The sequence below is a fragment of the Jaculus jaculus genome, chromosome 3, assembly GCF_020740685.1.
Source record: "Jaculus jaculus isolate mJacJac1 chromosome 3, mJacJac1.mat.Y.cur, whole genome shotgun sequence".
Classification (NCBI taxonomy): Eukaryota; Metazoa; Chordata; class Mammalia; order Rodentia; family Dipodidae; genus Jaculus; species Jaculus jaculus.
Window position 1 is genome coordinate 147,310,817 of NC_059104.1, and position 22,021 is coordinate 147,332,837.

At 47.3% G+C, this 22,021-nt stretch overlaps 1 long non-coding RNA gene across 1 annotated transcript in view; it reads right to left on the reverse strand.

Moving 5' to 3' along the window:
- Positions 1 to 15,965, reverse strand: part of LOC123459268 — a 79,288-nt gene extending 63,323 nt beyond the window's left edge. The window contains exons 1-2 of the long non-coding RNA XR_006636168.1: positions 15,839 to 15,965; positions 6,989 to 7,139 (exon numbers count right to left, since the gene is read on the reverse strand). This is a non-coding gene — a long non-coding RNA (uncharacterized LOC123459268). The remainder of the gene's footprint in view (positions 1 to 6,988; positions 7,140 to 15,838) is intronic.
- Positions 15,966 to 22,021: the final 6,056 nt, after the last annotated feature.

A 22,021-nucleotide genomic window follows, 5' to 3' on the forward strand; every position in this document is an offset into this window, starting at 1 on the left:
GGAAATGAGGAGAGGTGCCCATCTTCTGTGACAGAAAAACTTAAAGAAGTGCTCAAAATAAAAGAAGACCAGGCCAGATATGGTCTCACAAACCTTTAAACCCAGCACTTGGGAGGCCAACGTAGGAGGATTGCTGTGAGTTCAAGGCCAGCTTGAGACTACATAGTGAACTCCAGGTCAGCTTGGACTAGTGCAAGACCCTACCTCAAAAAAAAAAAAAAAAAGACCAGAAAAGATAACATCAGGGCTACCCTGGAAGAGGGAGCAAGGCTGACAGTCTTGAAGAGATGATGGCCAGATGCAAAAGATGAACACAGGATAGACATCCGTTTATCCATCTACCCACAGCTTAATGAGCTCCTCATATTTGATCCAGCCAAGCACACTCATAAAGTAATGGAGCCTCCTGTCTGACAAAATGTCTATCTGTTTCCATTTGGACAGAAGAGCCTGATACAAGCGTACCCTGGGAGGATGATCCAAGCCCTACCTCCATTTTTACCTGAAAGCTTAAACTGTAGAAGTCTAAACATTTGGAAAACAAGTAAAATGGGTATGTTTGAGCCTAAGAGACCACCACTGAGGCAGTTGTCATGCCCTGGCTGAGGTCAGAGAATGTTGTGTTTTTTTTCTTCCAGCCAGAGTTTTAATGTACACATTGCTGGAGGTGAAGGCAAGGGGAGAGTGGGGGGATGGTAGGAGAAGGTAGAGTCTACTGATCAAGGGATCCTAAAGCAGAGAGAAAAGAATTAGAGAATGTGTAAAGGCCTTGGAGAGAAAAGTGATAATCAAGAGAATAAGCAAGCCAGGCGTGGTGGCACACGCCTTTCATCCCAGCACTTGGGAGACAGAGGGAGGAGGATGGCTGTGAGTCTGAGGCCACCCTGAGACTACCAGGTCAGCCTGGGCTAGAGTGAAACCCTATCTCAAAAAAAAAAAAAAGAAAAGAAAAACAGAGAGAGAGGAATAAGCAAGGAGAGGGGAGACTACCTAGGAATTTGTTTAATAGAATGAAGCACCCACATGAGAATGAAGCCAGAAATGCTGCAGGGAAGGTGAAGTTTCCACAGGTACAGGAGGGAAGACCACAACACTTCAGCCTGAAGGAACGGGCCACCATCATGGCTATGGCTGCAGGAGCCCCTTTAAGAGCAAGAAGAGGCACGGGCGCCAATGTAAGGCAGTAAGGGAGGTTACCATTACAATAGGCCACATCCGAGAACCCCCCATAAAAGTAGCCAGATTCATGAAAATGCCATTAGAGTTTCTTGCACATGGAGGTGGTGGGGAATTCTGGAGGACTGGGTAGGAAGGAAACCACAGGAAAAAGTTCAGGTTCTTGGCAACTTCAATGCATGGAAACATACAGGGAAGAGAAAGGGAAGAAGCAGAGAAAAGGCTAGAAATATCACTAGGAACTTGTCAGAAACTGGCTGAGGGGAGAGAAAGAGATATTCCATTCTAGTGATTGGCCTGTAACACGGTGGTGTCATGCCCCTCAACGTGCCCGCAGGTCACAGGGGAACCTATTATGCACCATTACCTCACATGAGCTCTATTTGGGAAGTGTGATGGTATAAACACTCTGGGTCAAAAAGAGCCTGAGCCCTTTTATCCAGGCTGTAACCAAGGTAACAACAAAGGCCAAGGGCTTTAAATAAATCATAAAAATTGTTTATCACCTCTCCCTGCTCCAATCAGAGATGTTGTGATAAGGAAAATTTGTAATTTACAAAATATCAAGGGAGGGAAGCCTGGCATAGTGGCTCATGCCTTTAATTCCAGCACTTCAGAGACTAAGGTAGGGAGATCTTCATGAGTTCAAAGTCAGCCTGGACTAGAGTGAGACACTACCTTAAAAAAAAAGTCAAGGTAAGGGACTAGATTGGCCTCTACCTTCTCACAAGACACAGTTAGGGTTTAAGTTCTTTCATTTTTACGTATTTTTTAACTTTTCTTTTTAATTTATTTGAGAGAGAGAGAGAAAGAGAGAATGGGCACACCAGGGCCTCCTACCACTGCAAACGAACTCCAGACACATGTGCCCCCTTGTGCATCTGGCTTATGTGGATCCTGGGGAATCGAACTTGGGTCCTTTGGCTTTGCAGGCAAACGCCATAGCTGCTAAGCCATCTCTCCAGCCTAGGGTTTAAGTTCTTAGCACAGTGCATCTTAGAGGCTGGGAGAGGGCTCAGCCAGTAAAGTGCTTGTTGTTCAAGCATGAGGACATGAGTTTAGTCCCCTGGCACTCACATAAATGGGAGTGGTGTCACATACCTGCAATCCCAGCATGGGGGAAGCAAAGACCAGAGGATCCTTTGAGCTTGCTGCATAGCTGGTCTAGCTTAATTAGTGAGCTCCAGATACAGTGAGAGACACTGTCCAAAAATAAGATGGACAGCAACTGAGGAAGACACCTGACATTGACCTCTGGCCTCCACGCGCACATGTACACACACGTCCCCACACACATTTGAACACACACGCACACCTGCAACAACAAAACAAGACAGTGTATCTCAGACTTCCATACACAAGGCAACCGTGCGGAAGTCTAGTCTAAGCCATGGAGTCTTAATCTCCACCCTGAGTGTGACGCGCAGGGGGTGGGCGGAGCCTGTGAATCTGTATGCTTGGCCAGTGCCCAGGGAACACTGATGCTGCGATTCTGAGGACTGTGCCAACTAGCACTGCTTACAGCACAGAGCAGCCTGTCTTGACACCGACCTCAGGCCCTTTCTTGCCCTTTGTCTCCCTCTCGCACCCGTCTATGCCCTTGGAGCATGAAGGTCCCTGTGACTTGAGAAGCGTTCTGGGCTGTCATTACCCCCGGGAAAGCAAGGGGTCCTGGTGAGGGATGGTCATCCCATCTTCTCCTCAGGCCCATGGACACAGCGGGAGGACTGGACACAACTCTTGGACTGGGAAAATGGGCAGCCATCAGCACTTTCCCTCAGCCTTTGAATTGCCTCCTCCCTTGTCCAGCCTCTTCACCTAAGCTGTAACATGCATGACGGCAGGGCCTGGCCCATTAGTGGGCGCTTAATAAATGTTTGTATGTGAACTTGTGAGTGAATCGCTCTCTCAAAGCCCTGAACAGGGCAGGCATTCCTGTCGGATTAGAGAAAATAGGCAGATGAGGGCCAGGGCCAAGAATTTCTCTCTATAATCTCTCTAGCCTCTCAGCTTCTTCCCTGCTTTAGTCAAACCCTCCAGATACCCCGAGCTCCTCTCTCCAGCATCGGACCTAAGAATCCCAGTAAGCTGGCGAAGACAGAACACGCCACCTCCTAGGAGATGAAGAAAAGAAGGGGAGAGTCTCTGTCTGACCAGCAAAGACAGTGAAAGAAAATAACATCTCCCCAGGGCAAGGCAATGGGAGACTATCTTAGAGCAAATGATGCAGAGTTGGGGGGAGGCTCCCCCGGTTCCCACAGCCCTTCAGCAGTCTCCAGTTCTGCCTCCCTCCCCCACCGGCCGCCTCCTACTCAGAACCAGTGACTAATTGCACTGCGTTTCTCTTTGACTTGCGTCACCCAGCAGAGAGCGTGTGGTTGTTTTTACAGCTTATTCTTTCAGAGATTCTAAGTGACATTTTTTAAGTGCTCTCCCCCTGCCTAGGAGCCGCACAGCCGCCTCGACTCTCTTCCCCCTCAGTTTCTCTTTCTCTCCCCCTCACTCCTCTCCCTCTTCTGGGGACCACTGGCAAGAGAACAGTGCAGAAGGCAAGGGGGTGAGCCACAGCTTCCCGCTCCCTGACTCTCAGGAGACCCCACTGGGGGAGAAGACACCAGTGCTTCCCCCGCCATGGAGGCACCCCACCCCGGAAGAGGGCCCACACAGACAGTGAGGTAAAAGGCTCCTTTTCCTTCCTCTCTTCCTTCTTCCCTCACTCCATCTATGGACATTTTCTGAGTACCTATTATTGTCCACTCTAAGTATGAAATTGCCAGCAAAATGAACATCATTTCTGCCCCCAAGGGGAGGCCCATGGGTATTGATGAATTAACAAACTATTATAACTTGCCAGGCATGTGCTACAATCTGGAAGGCTATAGGAAGCATTACGTTGTAGACGCCAAGCCTAATCTGCAAGAGAAAAGATGGTCAGAGCAGCTCCCGTGGGGTCATGCTACAAAAGAACATATTACACATAGGAGGCAGGAAGGAGGCAGAAATAAAACTGAAAAGTCGCCCAAGTTTGAGTGCCATAGTAAAAGCACGGCAGTGAGCCACCGGACGGCTTGTGAGCCACTGGACTGGTCAGTCCCACTGGTGACACTCCAGCTTCCTCCTTGGTTAAATGAGAGTTGGGGCTCGATCACCCCTGACATTCCCTCTAACCCAGAGTGATGGCTGGGACCCTGCCGCATTATCAAGGAAAGACAAGCAGTGCTATCAAGGAGGGCTGTGCGGTGGAAGGGGCCGTGGGCTTGAATGATGAGGACTCTATGTAAACCCAGCCACTTCCTAGTTGGCAGGACCTTGGGCAAGGCAGATTCGCCGAAGTCTCCTCAGCTGTTTGAGGCAGGGTGACAATGTTACCTGTCACAGGAGCTTACGGTGGAATGACATGCGATCGTACATTTGGCAGGTGAGAACAGAGTGGCAGTGTTCTGAGCTCCTGCTGTCAAGGGCACACCTCTGGGCCCCACACAGAATGTTCAGGACATACGGATTTCTCTGGATATGAATTTTAAGAAGGAACTGTTCCCAGCATAAGAAAGAGAGTGCTTAAAATTTAAAACGCCAAAGGTGGGACCGCACGGGCATACAGCCACCCACAATGCATTGTTGGTCCTTAGAGAGTCTTTTGAACCACAAAGAACCCCCAGGCAAAACCAGGAACTAGCTGTATCATCACAAGATCCTGCCTTGGGTTTCAGCGACTTCCTACTCGCAGCAAGAAGCAGGCATCTCTGAACCACAGGGAATGAGGCACACAAAACCAAACCAAAAGTGAACCACAGCCATCTCAGTCGGTGAGCTCAAAACCCTCACCTGCTCCTCACGAGGAGGACGCCAGGTCGGGCAGACATCTGCACCATCCACATTGTCTCTGTGGGGATTACTGGTCAGCAGACTGATACAAGAGTGAAACTTCTCTAAAAACCCCATTGCTATGGATGAATTAACAAGCTGTTAAAACTCACCAAGCATCTCCTACAGTCTGGAAGGCTATAGCTATGGAAGTCTCCATGAGATGAAGACCTCCTGTTACATGTACATACCTAGGCAATGTCTGAAAGTAATAGTCAAGGCCCCACTGCCAACAAGGAGTAAAATCGGGTAGGCTATGCCCTCTAGAATCCTGTCTGGGGATGTGCTGCTGTTATGGAATAAATTAGCATGGTGCCGGGCACACTAGGACACTTACTCAAACAATAGCTTACTGTCCATGACTCGCAAAGTGAATTTTCATCCAGTATCTCCCTTAAGTTCCTAAACTAACCCCACAATGAAGACGGTATGTGAATCCTCTTTGTGGTGGCCCGAAGTGCCATTTACCAAATATTCCTAGTCCACCTTGTCTCGGAGCATGTATTAAAACTGTTCTTCCCAACATCCTTGGGTTAGAAGTGGCCATGTGACCGCCTCCAGCAACTGAAAGGGAGTTGAGCTACCAGTGCGGCTTCCAAATGGAAGCTGGAAGAACCGGCATGCCTTCATTGTCTCTGACTCTCCCCTGCCCACTGCCAGAAAACTTGGAAACATTTCTGATGGCAACTATCTTCTCATCCTGAGTCCTGAATGAAGACAATGTGTAGAAGAGCCTGGAATGGGGCCAGGATGGACTGAAAAATGAATTATAAATAAACCCTTGATGTTATAAGAACTGAGGTTTGGGGGTGGTTGGTTACCATAGCACACAGCCTGTACTGATGGATACGTTCATGGCACAAATAAGAAAACTGAAACTAAGTTCAATTAACTAATTTGCCTTGGGCAACATAGCAAGGAGGTGGCAAAAAAAAGAAAAAAAAAACAGGGTATCAAAGTATTGTGGTTTAGATATAAAATCCCACTGCTTATGTGTGTGAACATGGGATCCCAGCTGGTGATACATCAATGGGGATGGGACTTGAGGTTTTGTTACCTGACCCAACTTGCTGCTTCCTTTCCTGCTTCCTGGGCTGCAATGTGACCAGCTCTGCCCAGCTCTGGCTGGCTATGCCTTCCCTGCCATGAAGGACTCTACGCTCTAGAGATCTGGTCAAAATAAGCTTTGCCGTTCCCTAAGTTGCTTCTGGTCATGCATTTGTTCACAGCAATAAGTAACTGATACCATGCTCCTCCAGCTTCTAAGCTCTATATCGCAAATATTTTTTGTGTCAATTTTGAATTCAGACCCTTTGAAATTAGAATTACATTACCTCTTTTATCTTTGTCATCAATACCTAGGCCCAGCTTCTGGCAGGAAAAAAAAAAAAAAAACTCAATTCATGTGGATCTTCACTGGATTGGAACTTTCAGGAAGTTTGGAACTTCTCAGTTACAGTCACAGTACATGTCATCATTAAGCACAGAAAACATCTCACTCTGCCTCAGTTTCCCTAGTACTGGATTCATCAGCCATTTCTACTTGCCCCTTTAGGACAATATACTTTTTTGTCTATACCAGAAGAACCAAGTTCTAGCTTGAGTGTTGGGGGGGTGGCGAAAGTCCTGTTCACAAACAATCCAATCCCCCAGGCTGCCCAGCAGGGCTAGAGACACTACCGTGTTCAGAGAGTTCTGGGATTAACTGTCCACAGAGCTCAGTCATCAGTGACAAGGAGGACACATTTAAACTGCAAGGCACAGCCATGTCTAGCATAGCCTATCCCTCCAAGGAGAGGAATAGATCCAGCTCTGTCAGCAGAGGTAAAAATAGCTCAGAGTCACCACTCTTGGCTTAAGTTGCTTTTAGCAAGAGACGTGGATGCACCACTCAGCTAACCTCTCCCCAGCCGAGGCCTGCACCATGGCCCTGAGCAGCCCGTCAGACCTGAGGTCACTGCACAACGTCCTTTGTAGACAACTCAGAGTCCACTCAGCTTCTCCAGCAGTTCCAGCATGCTAGCGCAGTGGGTGCCATGGCCGCCTTCTTGGTGGTACCTCAGGGATACCTGTGCGTCCTCAAGAAGCTCAGGAATGGCCTGGATGGCAAAGGATGATATAAATTAAACACTTACCAGGTATCACAGTTGCCCTGGTCATCGTTCATACTTCAGTCAGTTAGACCTCATCATCCCTCTGTTAGACTGATTCTGATTTCTTCTTTGTAACACTTTTGAAGTAACATGTATTGATTGTGCATGTTAATGTTCAGTGTGATGTTTTAATACATGCATATTGCATACATACACTGATCAAATCAATTAGCCTTTGCGGCCCTCTCTTCCGAATCTTCCCAAAATGCACAACAGGTTACTCTTGAAACCTAAGTATCCCTGCACGCTGAGGGACACCAAAACCTATTCTTTCCATCCAGCTGCGACTTGGCACTCATCGTGCAACTGCCCATTGTCAATGCCTTCTTCATTGCCTAGATGAAGAAGCTGAGGCTCTGGCAATAAGTCACTTACTTAGCAGAGTGCCTGTCAAGGGTCAGGTATTGTAAGACCCCCAGAATGAGGACCCCACGCTCTGCCCGGAAATGGCGACACCCCAAATCACTCGGGAGAAATGGTCTTGATGCAAACAGCAAGAGGATTTTTATTCCAAGCGCACTGGGGCCCACAGTCGTACACCGCGCAGGGGTAGAGGACTGCAGAGCCCCGAATGCAGGAACGGGACAGTTTTTATAGGGTTTCTAACAAAGTCTGTGCATTAGACCAATCATTTTTTTAACATCAGGAGCCCATGGGGTGCGAGCCAGTCAATTTGTGCCACTCCATAGTTTTTAAGCCAATTAGTTTAATTTGTTCAAGCCCCTCGTGGACCAATCAGTCTCCTATGACCTTGGAGGTCAGCATTTGCGCAGGTCCTTAGGTGGGGGTAGCAGAGTGTGGTATCAGTCTCCTATGACCTTGGTGGTCTGAGGCAAGCTGCTACGGCTTATGGTGCAGGCTACTAAGGCTTACGGTGTGGGCTATTAAGGCTTATGGTGCAGGCTATTTACAGAAACCAAATAAGTGGTTCACTTCATTACTCATTTCCCATCCTTGAGGGCTATCTCATGCCCTTTTTACCTAGTTTTATATTAGGAGCAGGCTCTGATATAATGAGAAGAGGGATTCTTTACTTGCTTCTAACAGAGAGTAAAGCCTGGAGTTTGAGGTATGCAGGGGCCCGCTTAAGCTCCCTTTGGAGCGTGATAGTATTTCTGGGCTTCTGAATTCTTGGGCCTTTCAGTATTCTCAGAAACAATAACTCTTCTTACTGTCTGGAAGACCCAGACTTCAAATTATTCCACAATGTATCCAACCCTCATCTTGATCCACAAACTCTTTAGATCAAAATAACTTGAAGTTCGATGCAAATTAGAATCACACCAGAGGTTCTAAAAGATGCAGATGCAGGACTACTACCAGAGTCCAGCTAAATAAGAGTACATGGCCTTAGGGAACAGGGCTGGGGTTTTGTTACACTTTCCAGATAATTCTAAGTTATACCTGAGTTTGAAAACCACTGACCTGGGTTGGGGAGATGTCACAGCAGTAAGGCACTTGCTTGCAGTACCTGATGGCCTGGGTTCAGTTGCCCAGTACCCATGTAAAACCACATGTACAAAGTACATCTGGAGTTCACTGACAGCAGGAAGAAGCCCTGGCATGCCCATTTCTTCTCTCTCTCTCTCTCTCTCTCTCTCTCTCTCTCTCTCTCTCTCTCTCTGTGTGTGTGTGTGTGTGTGTGTGTGTGTGTGTGTTTCTCTCTCCATGCAAATTTTTAAAGCTTTATTTTTATTTATTTATTTATTCATTAGAGACAGAGAGAGGGAGAGAGAGACAGAGAATGGGAGTGCCAGGGCCTCTAGCCACTGCAAATGAACTTCAGACACACACACCACCATGTATATCTGGCTTATGTGGGACCTGAAGAATCGAACCTGTGTCCTTAAGGCTTCACTGGAATGCGCCTTAACCACTAAGCCATCTCTCCAGCCCTTTTTTTAAAAAAAAGAAAAACATTGACCTAATGGAAGAAACTTTCATGGTCTCTATTTAAACCCCCTAGTCTCACTCTCCTGTGCACTGAGATAATCTCTAACATCTTACTTTGCCTACTTTAAATCTAGAAGATCTAATCTCTGACCATTAAGGACTAAAGGGGATGGCATATTTAATTGCTACAGCATCTATTACAAAGAATAGAATTTTCATGACTTCATGTTTCTGGAGACCAGAAAGTCCATGAGCATGGTGCCAGCATCTGGTGAGGGCCTGCTTGCTGTATCTGGACATGGTAAAGAATATCATGGACCAGAGGGATGCCTACAAAGCCAAAGAACCCAGGTTCAATTCCCCAGGACCCACGTTAGCCAGATGCACAAGGGGGCACACGCGTCTGGAGTTCTTTTGCAGTGGCTGGAGGCCGTGGCATGCCCATTCTGTCTCTCTCTCTGTCTGTGTCAAATAAATAAATAAATAAAAATGTTTTTAAGAAAGAATATCAAATGATGAGACAGAGCAAGTGAACTAGCTTGTGTCTCTCTTGCTGCTATTATAGTCATTAATGCCACCATAGGGTCTCTATCCTTATGACCTCATCTAGTCCTGCTGACCTCCCAAAGGCCCAGCCTCCAAATACTATTAGCATATGATGTTGTGAGTTATGTTTCTAACGTATTAATCTTCCATAAATATTTTCTATATTTTCATTTATTTATTTATTTGATAGAGAGAGAGGCAGATTCAGAATGAGTGTGCCAGAGCCTCTAGGCACTGCAAACAAACTCCACACTCATGTGCCACCTTGTGCATCTGTCTTACTTGGGTCCTGGGGAATCAAACCTGGGTCCTTTAGCTGTGTAGGCAAGCAACTTAACCACTAAGCAATCTCTCCAGCCCAATATTTTTTAAAATTTTTATTTATTTATTTTCAAGCAGAGAGAGGTGCAGAGAGACAATGAGTTCTCCAGGGCCTTTAGTCACTGCAAATAAACTCCAGATGCATGTGCCACTTTGTGTATCAGGTTTCACATGGGTACATTGGACCTGGGTCATTAGGCTTTGCAGGCAAGTGTCTTAACCACTGTGCAATCTCTCCAGCTCCTCTAATAGTTTTGATTTATTTTTATACGTACATAATGTATTTTGGTCATAATCCCCCTCCATTATTTGCTATTGTCTCCCTACCCTCATGCTCCTTCCACATGACTCCTTCTCTGTGGTGGTTTGATTCAGGTGTTGCTCATAAACTTAGGTGTTCTGAATACTAGGTTTCCAGCTGACAGGGATTTGGGAATTAAAGCCTCCTGGAGACTGAGTATTGTTGGCGAGGGGGGGGTCGGGGAGAGGGGCAGGGAGGGCTTATGGGTATTATAGCCAGTTTCCCCTTGGCAGTGTTTAGCACACTCTCCTGCTGCTATTTTCCACCTTATGTTGCCCAGTGAGGTTCACCCTCTGCTCTTGCCATCATTTTCCCTGCCATCATAAAGCTTCCCCTTGAGGCTGTAAGCCAAAATAAACCTTTTTGTCTCAAAAGCTGCTCTTGGTCAGGTGATTTCTGCCAGCAATGCAAACCTGACTGCAACATTCTCCAACTAGTACTTCTCATCTCTCTCTGTGTGTGTGTGTGTGTGTGTGTGTCTTCCTCCATCAACCATCATGACATCCTGATGGACTCAAAATTGAGAAGGTAGCTGGGCGTGGTGGCGCACGCCTTTAATCCCAGCACTCGGGAGGCAGAGGTAGTAGGATTGCAGAGAGTTCGAGGCCAACCTGAGACTACATAGTGAATTCCAGGTCAGCCTGAGCTAGAGTGAAACCCTGCCTCGAAAAAAAAAAAAAAAATGAGGAGGCAACAATAGCCACCTTAAGGTCATGAATGTAATTGCTAATTCACAACACATTGAGCACACTTAAACTACAGCCAGTGCTCACAGAGCTGATCCCACTTGTGGTTGTCACACTCATGAAAACCCATTTCCTTGAAGGCAGACTAGATCTAGCGCCTCACCGTAGCCCGTAGAACGTGAAGGGAGTGACAGGACGTCACCGCCAATACGGAAGTGACATTGAAGAGGCTCTGCTGTGCTCTCACACTTACTTCCTCTGAGGGAAGACAGCTGCCAGGATGCAAGCTGCAAATGGAGTGCCTGTTTGGCAAGAAGTGGATGTCTCCAGCCAACGGCAACGAGGACCCAAAGGCTCTCGGTAGCCATGTCGATGAGCTTGAGCGAGAACAAATCCTCCCTAAGGAGACTGTGATAATCGTGGCTCTACCTGATCATGACGACGGCCTTGCCAGAGACCCTGAGCCAGGGGAGCCCGAGATAGGATTTGTTACCTAAGCCACTAAATTGTGTGGTGATTTGTTAAGGAAAAAAAAAAGAGATCATGGACTGGAGAGATGGTTAAGACACCTGCCTACAATGCCTAACACCCTGGGTTCTGTGCCCCAGTCCCCAGATGCAGAGAATGGCACATGCATCTGGAGTTCATCTGCAGTGGCTAGAGGCCCTGGTATGCCCATTCTCTCCCTCTCCTTCTCCCTCTCTTACTCTCTCAAAATAAATAAATAAATAATTTTAAAAATAGAAAACTGTTACAATTACTCTTGAATGTAGGATACTGTGACCACCATAAGAAAAAAGGTCCCTAATATATCCACATCCTACACCTGGGAACTGTTAATATGTTAGTCTATATAGAGAAATGGTCTTTGGGGCTGGAGAGATGGCTTAGTGGTTAAGGTGCTTGTCTGCAAAGCCAAAGGATCCAGGTTTGTTTCCCCAGGAACCACATCCATTCTCTCTTCCTCTCTCTTTCTCTCTCTCTCTCTCTCTCAATCAAATAAATAAACAAACAAAAATGGTCTTTGAAGGAGGGATTGTTCCATCCAAAGCAGTCATCTGGCACCCCCAGGGATCCTACAAAAGCACGCCACAGGCTAGCCCTTTGGAGAGCTGTTAAGTGGCAGGATCCCACAGGGCAAAACCAATGCCATTTTGATGATCTATAAGATCATCTCCAGGTGCTCACAAGTCAGAGCACTCCTCCATAATTCCCACCTGGCCTTCACTCCAGCATCACATTCATATCTTCTTCCCATTGCTCAGCTTTCAGAAGGTAGAAGTCAGGTAGAGAGTGAGGATCCTCATCAGGACCCCCAGATCCCAAGGCCATGATCACTTCACAGCCCCATATGACTTTTCTCTATTCAATCAAATCATCTCCGGACTCCACTCCCCACCCTAGACTACCACATCTACCCACTATTAAGACTGCTTGCTCTACATACTCAATCTAATGTTGTTCCTAGTCAAACAATTGCCAAAGCTACTGAGAAGCCAGGGCTCAGGGAAGTTAACTGATTTTAAAGCCTGTACTGAAATACAGATTTTGTGATCCCAATCCTACAGCCAACCTTTCATCCTCTGCCCACTGACCAGACTTTCATCCTCTTTTAGCAAAAGAGCTCAAATTAAAGTCTAATTTCAAGGGCTATGAGAGAGGCAGGCAGCTGTGCTCCAAGGTTCAGTGACAGAATTGCTACCACTTCCCTATGTCTCAATTTCCCTAACTCTGAAAGGGAAAAGTTAATAGGGAAACAGAGTGTTTGATTGTGTCAGGGAGCTGGGGAGGAATACAGAAATACCCCCAAATTCAGTACCACTCAGATTTCCAGAACCAAAGCTGAAAACCAAATTCTAAAAGTTTTGTGTGTGTGTGTGTGTGTGTGTGTGTGTGTGTGTGTGTGTGTATATATATATATATATATATACACACACAAACTTTAAAAGTTGGAATGTGGGTGTGAGCGCTACTTTAAGGGTTTATAAATTGACACATGGATCACCTGTCAGGGAGCCAAGATCGGAATACTGGTTTTAATTACACCGAATATTTCACTTTCTTATGCAGAGGCATAATCAATTATCTTATTTAAAGGCATTACGATAATGTGTGTGTAAAATGGAGCCATTCCCTGTATTGCATTAGATTCTTCTAATTATAGGAGAATGTTTGGAGCTAAAATGTCAGCTTGTCATCCGGATGGCTTGTAATTCAGGATTTGCATTCATAGACGGGAAGGGAACTTTGACAAAAATTGCATTCAGCTCTAGCTCATCTGGCCTCTGCCTCACTGGCTCCAGCAGCAAGGAGGGTGCTGATCTCTGCTCTGCCCCTGCCTGCCATGGCGGGCTTTCCATCCCCATCCATTCCCAGGAGGCCAAGGCACAGAAGGCACAATGGGAGCAAGGAAACGATCAGAGGTCAGCAAGCCTAGAATGCTGCAGAAATAGAAACACTGGATCTCTCTTCAAAAGCCTCCCGACTCCCTTTCTGTTCTTCCTAGTAACAAAGATCCCAAAAGTCACTTAAAAGACGTTAAATTCCTATGGCATTTCTTAGGAATGTCTATCAGATTTAATTCGATCCCACAGATGCATCATGAGTACCTACTAAGTGCAGCATGCTGGAGATGTGGTGTGGAGGGCACTGGCCATAGGGTGGGCTCTGGAGCAGACCTCATCCTTCAGCCTGCAGACCTCACTGGACACGTGCACCCTACGCAGACAACTCTCCAGGCTCTCTGGGAAATGAGGATGGTAGTGTGATGATAAGGATGAGAGAGATAGTGTCTGTGAAATGCTCAGAAGGAGCCTGATATCAACTGAGCATCAACAAACGTCCTTGGTCATTACAGCCACCGCCATCACTTACAACGGGCTGGCAGAGGGAGCAGGCATCCATATCAGAGAGACCCCTCGACTGCTCGGGGGTAGTTACACGGGCACTCCATGCTCACCCAGTCAGTGCTTTACAGCAAACTACCTCACCTCCTGCGACTCTGTCTTTCCACAACTCGTATGATTAGCTGCCTGACCCCTCCAAGCAACGAGGTGAATGGATTTCCACCTTTCAAAATGAGCCCTCTGCCAAGGGGAAGCATGAATATCGGCCCCTGTGGAGGAAAGAGGGTTCATAGAGAGTGTCTCCTTCCCAATGGCTAAATTTGACTCTCTTCTGCCCAGCTGTCCAACTCTCCCCACCTGTGGGTACCCTCAGCTGCCTCTAGTTCGCCCTGAGTATAGAGGCCAGAGCTGGCATGGAGGAGGAGCTCTTTCTCCGAGAGCAGGCAGAAGACAGCGAGCTGGGGGCAGGGTCCATTGGAAAGCAGTAAGGCTCAGCCTCCCTCCCCACGGCCTGGGCCCCACTCTTAGAACGCTCTAAGGCAGTTCGCTCATTTCTGGGGCTCCTCACCTAGGCTGTTCCCCCAATCCCTGCTGCCCAGGACCTAGGTCAGTTCTCTTGCAGTTCAAAACTCCCTGAGTAAAGCCTTGGACTTTCATCCAACTGCCCATTGTTCCCAGATGTCCTCCTCCCAGATCAGATTCCACAGCTGCAAGCCTGGTCACAGGGCTCTGGGAACTTGGACTGTGCCACTCTCTTCCACTGGAGAGCACAAGGCTGGGCCCTGGCCTAACCTAGAAATGTTCTGCAGTCCCCAAGAGCTCCCAGAATGATCAAGCCAACTGTGACCAAGTTCCTGGCTGGGGAGATAGCTCAGCAATACAGCACTTGCCTGTGCAAGGCCGTATGTTTGCCACCCCCCACCCCACCCCTGAGTACTAAGGGGAAATAAAAGTAAACTCCTGTATCCAGGCGTGGTGGCACACGCCTTTAAGCCCAGCACTTGGGAGGCAGAGAAAGGAGGATCACTGTGAGTTTGAGGCCAGCCTAAGACTACATAGTGAATTCCAGGCCAGGTTGGGCTACAGTGAGACCCTACCTTGAAAAACAAAAACAAAAAGAGTAAGCTCCTAAAACACCAGCCTTCCCAAAAGGCCTGTCAGGACGAAATTAGCTTGCCCTCCCACCCCCAGCTGTCACCATATTTCTTCAGCCTTTCTTAGATTTCAGGAGACCTATACATGGGGCTGGTCTCTGCAGCTCCCATGGAGACTGGCCACGGCCCCTCCCCTGTTTCTGTCATCCCTGTATTGTGTTCTGTTCTGGGGTCCTAGTTTCTGAGAGCAGAACCCTATCTGAAGCCTCCTTATTTTTGGAAGTTCAGCTTTTAATCTTCGTGTTTGGCTTTGTTTTTTATCACGTTTTTGTTTTCCACTTTTTCAAAATATTATATGCCAAACCAGGAAGAGAAGAGTATTGAAATCTTCTTTACCAAAGTACTGTATGTCAAAAAGAAGGGGAGGCGCATACTGAGCACTCATTACAGAAAACGTGTAATGGACAAAAAGGGTGGAAGATGGGAAAGCCAGGAGGACTTTGCAGTTAGCATGTCTGTGTCGAGTGCTATAGATGGGCTTTGTAAAAGTTTTGATTAGCATTTATTAATAACACATAATAATTGTTTCAGTGGAACATTTTCATACATGTGTTTTGATCATATTCATGCCCCCATTACAGTCCCCTGTGCCCATTCCATGCCCGCTTGTCCCTTTCTTCCCTCCCTTTCTACATTCATATATGTGTGTGTGTGTGACTCAGTGACGTTAATGAGGGCTGTTGACATGAGTATGGAGAAGGGGTCACGGACAGGCACATGGACACCTCACCAATGCCTTAACCAGTGCACAAAAAAATCTCTCTTCCCCCCAGCCAGCAACCACTAACTGCTTATATCTCCTTGGGGAGGGGGTGAGGCCTCATGAGCCACTCCTCCTTCCACAACAGGAGGTCGACAGTCCCAGTCTCATGCAGGTCTTTCTTGTACAGGTACCCACAACCGCTGTGAGGTCAAGAGTGCCATGGCCACGTCCTACCAGGAAGACAGCACTGCGCAACACGCCCCTCTTCCTTCAGCTCTGATATTCTTTCCACGCCTCCTTCTGCCACGTTCCCGGAGCCTTGCAGAGAGTGATACAGATGTCCCGTTAGATGGGCTTTGTGGCATCAAATTAAATCAAAGAGTGTGCATATTTAATAGTTTATTTTATTTATACTTATTTATTTGAAAGAGGAAAAAAAAGGGACAGAAAGAGAGGGAGAGAGAATGGGTGCACCAGGGCCTTTAGCCTCTGCAAATGAACTCCAGATGCATGTACCACCTTGTGCATCTGGCTTATTGGGTCCTGGGGAATTAAACCTGGGTTCTTAGGCTTCATAGGCAAGTGCCTTAGCCATCAAGCCATCTCTTCAGCTCAATAGGTTATACTTTTTTGTTGTTGTTTGTTTGTTTTTCAAGGTATGATTTCACTGTAGCCCAGGCTGACCTGGAATTCACTCTGTATTCTCAGGTCGTCTTGATGTCACAGTGATCCTTCTACCCCTGCTTCCCAAGGGCTGGAATTAAAGGTGTGCGCCACCACACCTGGCTAATTTTTTTTTTTTTTAAAACTTCAGTAGAAGTATGGAATCTGCTGATCTGTGAGACCCACTGGGTGATCCACATTTCCTTCCACAAGGATGCCCTAAGAGTCTAACTTCTATGGAGTGAACCCTTCCTTCAGTCAAACTACACCCATGGCGTCCACTAACCTGTGTCCTCAGCCACCGGGGCTCAGCAGCTCCCTGCTCCCCTGAGCCTCACCGCTCCAGCTCTGTCCAGCTGAGCTCCCCATGCCTCCCTTTGCGACAGTGTCTCCTCCACACCTCCAAAAAGATGATGTTGCTCATCTTCACCATCACACTTGCTCCTCCCCCTCCTTGCCAGCGGTATTTACTCACTTAGCCAAGCTGGCACCGTCCAAGTCATCTCTGACTCATTCTTCTTGCTCCTACCAGTCATTCATCAAGTCCGCTGTGTTGTCTCTGAAATGTCTTATACATCATCCCACACTTCTCCTCAACACCCCCCACCACCACCAACACCGCTGCTGAATAACTTCACATCTTACCATGGCAGTCAGAGCCCTGCCTAATGACCTCGTCCTCCTCTCCCAGCCACACCCAGTGCACACTGAGTAGACGCCAGGCACTACCTCAGGCATTTTCCCCTGGCACACCTCTCAACAGAAAGGCCACCATCGCTGGTCCTGTGCTACATCTGAGAATCCAATGTGCCAGAAACAAATGGGCATTTCAATCATCTATTAATAAGTAACAAGGTACCCCAAAAGATGGTGCCTTGAAACACAGATGAGGTTTCAGTTTGCTCATCCTCCGAGTTTATGATCTGGATGCGTCTTCTGCAGGCCTCACCTGAACTCACTCATATGGCTGCAGTCATCTGATAGCTCAGCTGGGGCCAACTGGTCACAATGGCTTTACCCAAAGATTTGATAGGCAGAGTTAGTTACTTATTAACAGAGGAAACTGGTTCTCCTTCACATGGGCTCTGGTCCACCCAAGCCACAGAGGTATCCTTTCGTGGTGGTCTTAGGGCGTGATCCAAGAGAATAGCAAACATAAGCAGTAAGTCCTCTTAAATTCTAGGCTGTAAAGCCTACCTAGTAACATCACTGCCAGGTTCTACTGGCCAAAGAGGCCACCAGACAGCCTAGTACCAACAAGATAGGCAAATGCACTCTGCTTTGTAATACAAACGACATCAACATCCTGTTGCAAAAGGGTGAAGACACAGGAAGGCCTGATTCATCAGAGGCCTCTGTGATAATGAGTATCCAGACCGAGGGGTTTGTCCACACCGTCTGCTCAACTTGAAAACCCCAGGATATGCCCCAGGGTCTTCCGATTCCAATGTCCACCCATATTCACATTTGTCTCCAGACCTATTTCCCACCAAGAAGAAGCCAACAGTGGACAGGTCACTCTTAGTAGCCATAGTGACAACACTGGCCCCTTGAGCCATGCTGCCCTTGGTTCTAGAATGATGGGCACAATCATCACAGCATCTTCAAGTACCTCTGGATATGATAGCAGGCACCCCCTCCACCTTCCCACTCACACCATCTAGCTTGGCTCTAGCAAGCAGCATAATGCGGGACTCGAGAACTCCTCCAAGTCCCTAGGCTCCATTAAGAAGCTGATTAAAATTTGATGCTCCCATTTAACACCTATTAGCAAACACAGTGCCCTCCTGCTAGGATAGAGGACTTGGAAGATGGGCCTCCCCAGCTCCCAGCAGCACCCTTCATGCCAACAGGGTGAAAGAAATACAAGCAGAAGTGGATGGGGTAAGGAGCAAAAAAATGTGGAGATCTATATATCATTTACAAAGTGCCAGCTCTTTCTGAGCCCTGAAGTAGGAATGGTCATTGTCTCCAATTGCAAGCATCCCACAGTGAGCAGCAGGACCAGACCAGACCAGACATGAGAAATGAACATCCAAGAATCCATTGCCCTAAGGGATGGCCAATATCCTTCCCTGGCCTTCCCCCAGGAAAAGTCCAAGTCGCCTAACACCATGAGAAGATGCATCAGGGGAATGAATATAGGTAGGATTGAAATGCTCTGAATTGATTGAATTGGATCTCTGTTCCCAAACTCAGCTAAGGAGACTCTCCTCAAAAACAAATAAATAAATAAGCAGTGGCCGAAAATCTCTGCCTCGCAAGTGAAATGACTTAGGGGCAGAGCAAGTCAGAGGAGAAAGAGAGAACCCAGCTATCTGAGTGGTTGCTATGTGCCAATGCCGGGCATGCATAAGCGCCTCATCATACCAGACACAGTAAGCAAACTCTCTGCCCTCAGGGAGCACCTAATTTCACCAAGGCTACAGGTGCACACATCTCACATTAAGTCACACTACAAGGTATTGTTCGAAGGAGCACAGAACTGAGGCTCAGGTCCCAAGCCTGTCATCTATTGTGTAAGAAACTTCATAAAAGCTACTTAAAATAGCATGCTCCTGAATAACATTTTATCAAACACAGGAGTATCCTCCTGCAAGGAAAAGAACCCAAAAGAGGGCTTCACTGGTGACCTGGGAGGCCAGGATGACAGCCACTAGCTAGCTAGGAGAGCCTGGCATGTCACATTTCATCTTGAGCCCCGCCACATTCATCGGTAAAATGAGGTTACCACCAAGCAGGATTACTGTGGAGATTGGGTGACGCCTTTATTAAAGGTCAGTGGCTTTCAGTCACAGTCTGGCTACCACTGACAGGGCTTGGTGGGAGCCACCTTCTTTAAGTTATTATGAGACTTATCTAGTCAATTTTATTTCCTCCCTGAGAGTCACAAGCCTTCTTCTCCAACTCTACAACCATGGCCCTCACTGCATCCCACCATAGGTGTCCTCACAACAGAGCCAAAGTAGTAATTAGAGAGCAAGTAATTAGAGAGCAGCTCCACATGATCCTTACCCATAATTTGGACATTCCCCCAACACACTCATTTCACCCCCCCACCTCAGAATTCTGCCTTAGCTAATGGCTCCTGCTATTCCTGGTTCCTCTGCTGATCTTTTGTCAACCCAATCAATATGACTTCCTTTTGAAGCACCATCTTCTCTCTTTTACCTGGAACAAATACTTGACTCCAGCACCAAGCTTCCATGGGGATATAAGGCCTGCACACCACCACGAGGCTCAGGGTAGATCTATCTTGCAGGAAATGGGACCCAACTGTACCTTGAGGAATGCATTATCCTGGCTTGATAGAAATGGGTAGCTTCTCAGCAGAAGGATCACTGTGCCTTGCTGAGGGCCAGGCTGGCAGGACATTCTGATGGGGTTAGTGTGGTATGACTTGAAGGAGAAGAATCGAATCCAGTGGTGGCCCTTCCAACTGGGGAGCAAAATGAACTCTTTGGACAGTGGCCAGGAACTTCCAGTAGGGCGTTTCTGAGTAACAGAAGGATGGACTTTAACTATCAGTTGGAAAAAGGATCCTAGCAAGTGTTGGGGAGGTGGCTCTTCTGAAATTGGAACCTTGTGTATAGGGACTGCGGCCATTCAGCTCACTACAGCTTCCTTCCAAACAGACAGGACCCAGGCTTCAGAAAGGAAGACCGTCTATGTCCATACCACCTTGAGAGCACCCGATCCCATCAGAAAAGAAAATCAAATGACATTTCCTTTGGTCCTTGGAGTCCCTCCTAGCCACACTTTTATTACAATAGACAACCTCCTCATCTTCCCTGTATGCTGGCTCTCTCCTCCCCTGTACAGCCTACAATATCAGTGGGTACCCATAACAATGCCCTCTCAGGGTTGGGGAAATGGCTCCGTCAGTACAGTACTTGCCTGCCAAGCATGAGGACCTGAGTTCCCTCTTCAGTACCCATTCCAAATGCCAGGCATGGGGAAGTGAGCACTGGCGAGGCAGGGATGGGAGAACTCCTAGAGCTGGCTTGCCTACTTGTCTACCCCCATGGGCAATCTTGCCTCAAGAAAGATGGACAGCATACTCGAGGATAATATCCAAAGTTGTCCTTTGGCCTCCACATGCACACATACCACATACACATACACACTCTTGTATATGTGTACAAAAAGTTTCCCTGTCACACACTAGACTCGTCATGCTCACAAACTGCTCCTAGCAGGCTGTCCAGTTGAAAGAGAATGCTAAATTCAAGATCCAAGTTGTTCTTCGTCTCCTGCCAGCTGTGCAGAATGAGGCAAGTTGCTTAGCTTCTCCAAGCCTGGGGTGAGGGCCATAATCTCCTTTTGCCAGGATGGTGGTGGGGTAAAATGAAATAATGTCTATCCAACCCTGGGCTGCATGCATAGGTTATAGTGGGACCTCGATAAGGGGTCCTTCCTTCCCACTCTGACTCCTGTCATCTCACTAGATAGCCACTGGCCCATGACGGCCCATAAGTGACACTCCACCTGTGGGCTCAGAGATGCCTCCCCTCTGCTGTATCCCTATCTTCTTGCACCATTCCCACCGCCTCTGCCTCCACTCAGCATCTCCCACATGGTCTCCCAATCTGTTGGGATAACTCCTCCATAGTCCCCCTGTGGTGACCAGGGGAAGCTTCTTGAAGACCGAGAAACAACTACCCACGCCCCTCAGTCCTCATGATGTAGCCAACTCCTCTGCCCAAACCCTTTCCTTCTCCACACTCCTTCTTCTCACCCTTCACTTCCCTACTGTACTCTATAATCCAGTCCCCTCAAGCTTCCCAACCTCTCCACATACCACATTCATGGCCTCCTGCCCAGAGACTACAGCTCAGTCTGTTTAGAAGGCTTTCCTTCCATTCACAAAGCATCGGGTCCAGGTGACACTTCCATGAACTCAGAGACTAGACCCATTCCAGATCCTTGACACAATCTTCCCTGAGACCCTAAATGGATCCTCTTGTTTCTTTTTTTTTTTTTTTAATTTAATTTTTTGAGGCAAGACCAACAGACTGGCCATTTTTATGAAAGAGCAAGAGTAAGAGAGAGAAAATTGGTGCACCAGGGCCTCCAGCCACTGTAATTGAACTCCAGATGTGAGTGCCACCATGTGCACACTTGAGTCACTTTTTGTGTCTGGGTTATGTGCCACCATCCTGGCAAAAGGAGATTATGGCTCTCACCATTAGGCTTTGCAGGCAAGTGACTTAACCACTAAGCCATCTCTTCAGCCCTTGTTTCTTTCTTTATCCCAATCTATAGTCCATGGACCATAGTCCAAATCCAGCTCATTTTTCCTATGGCCCATGTGCTAAGGATGTTTTTTATAGTATTATAAGCACTCTACCACTGAGATACACCTTTAGTCCTAGTTTTGACATTTTTAAGTATCCAAAAGTAATATAATAGGTGTCTTGGGCTGGAGAGATGGATTAGTGGTTAAGGCACTTGCCTACAAAGTCTAACAACCTGGGTGTGATTCCCCAGTGCCTACATAAAGCCAGATGCACAAAGTGGTGCATGCATCTGGAATTCATTTGCAGTGGCTAGAGGCCCTAGCACAACCATCCTCTCTCTCTGTTTCTTTTCTCCCTATCAAATAAAGGAAACAAACAAAGTAAATAAATAGCCAGGCATGGTAGTGCATGCCTTTAATCCCAGCACTGGGGAAGAATATGTAGTAGGATTGCTGTGAGTTCAAGGCCACCCTGA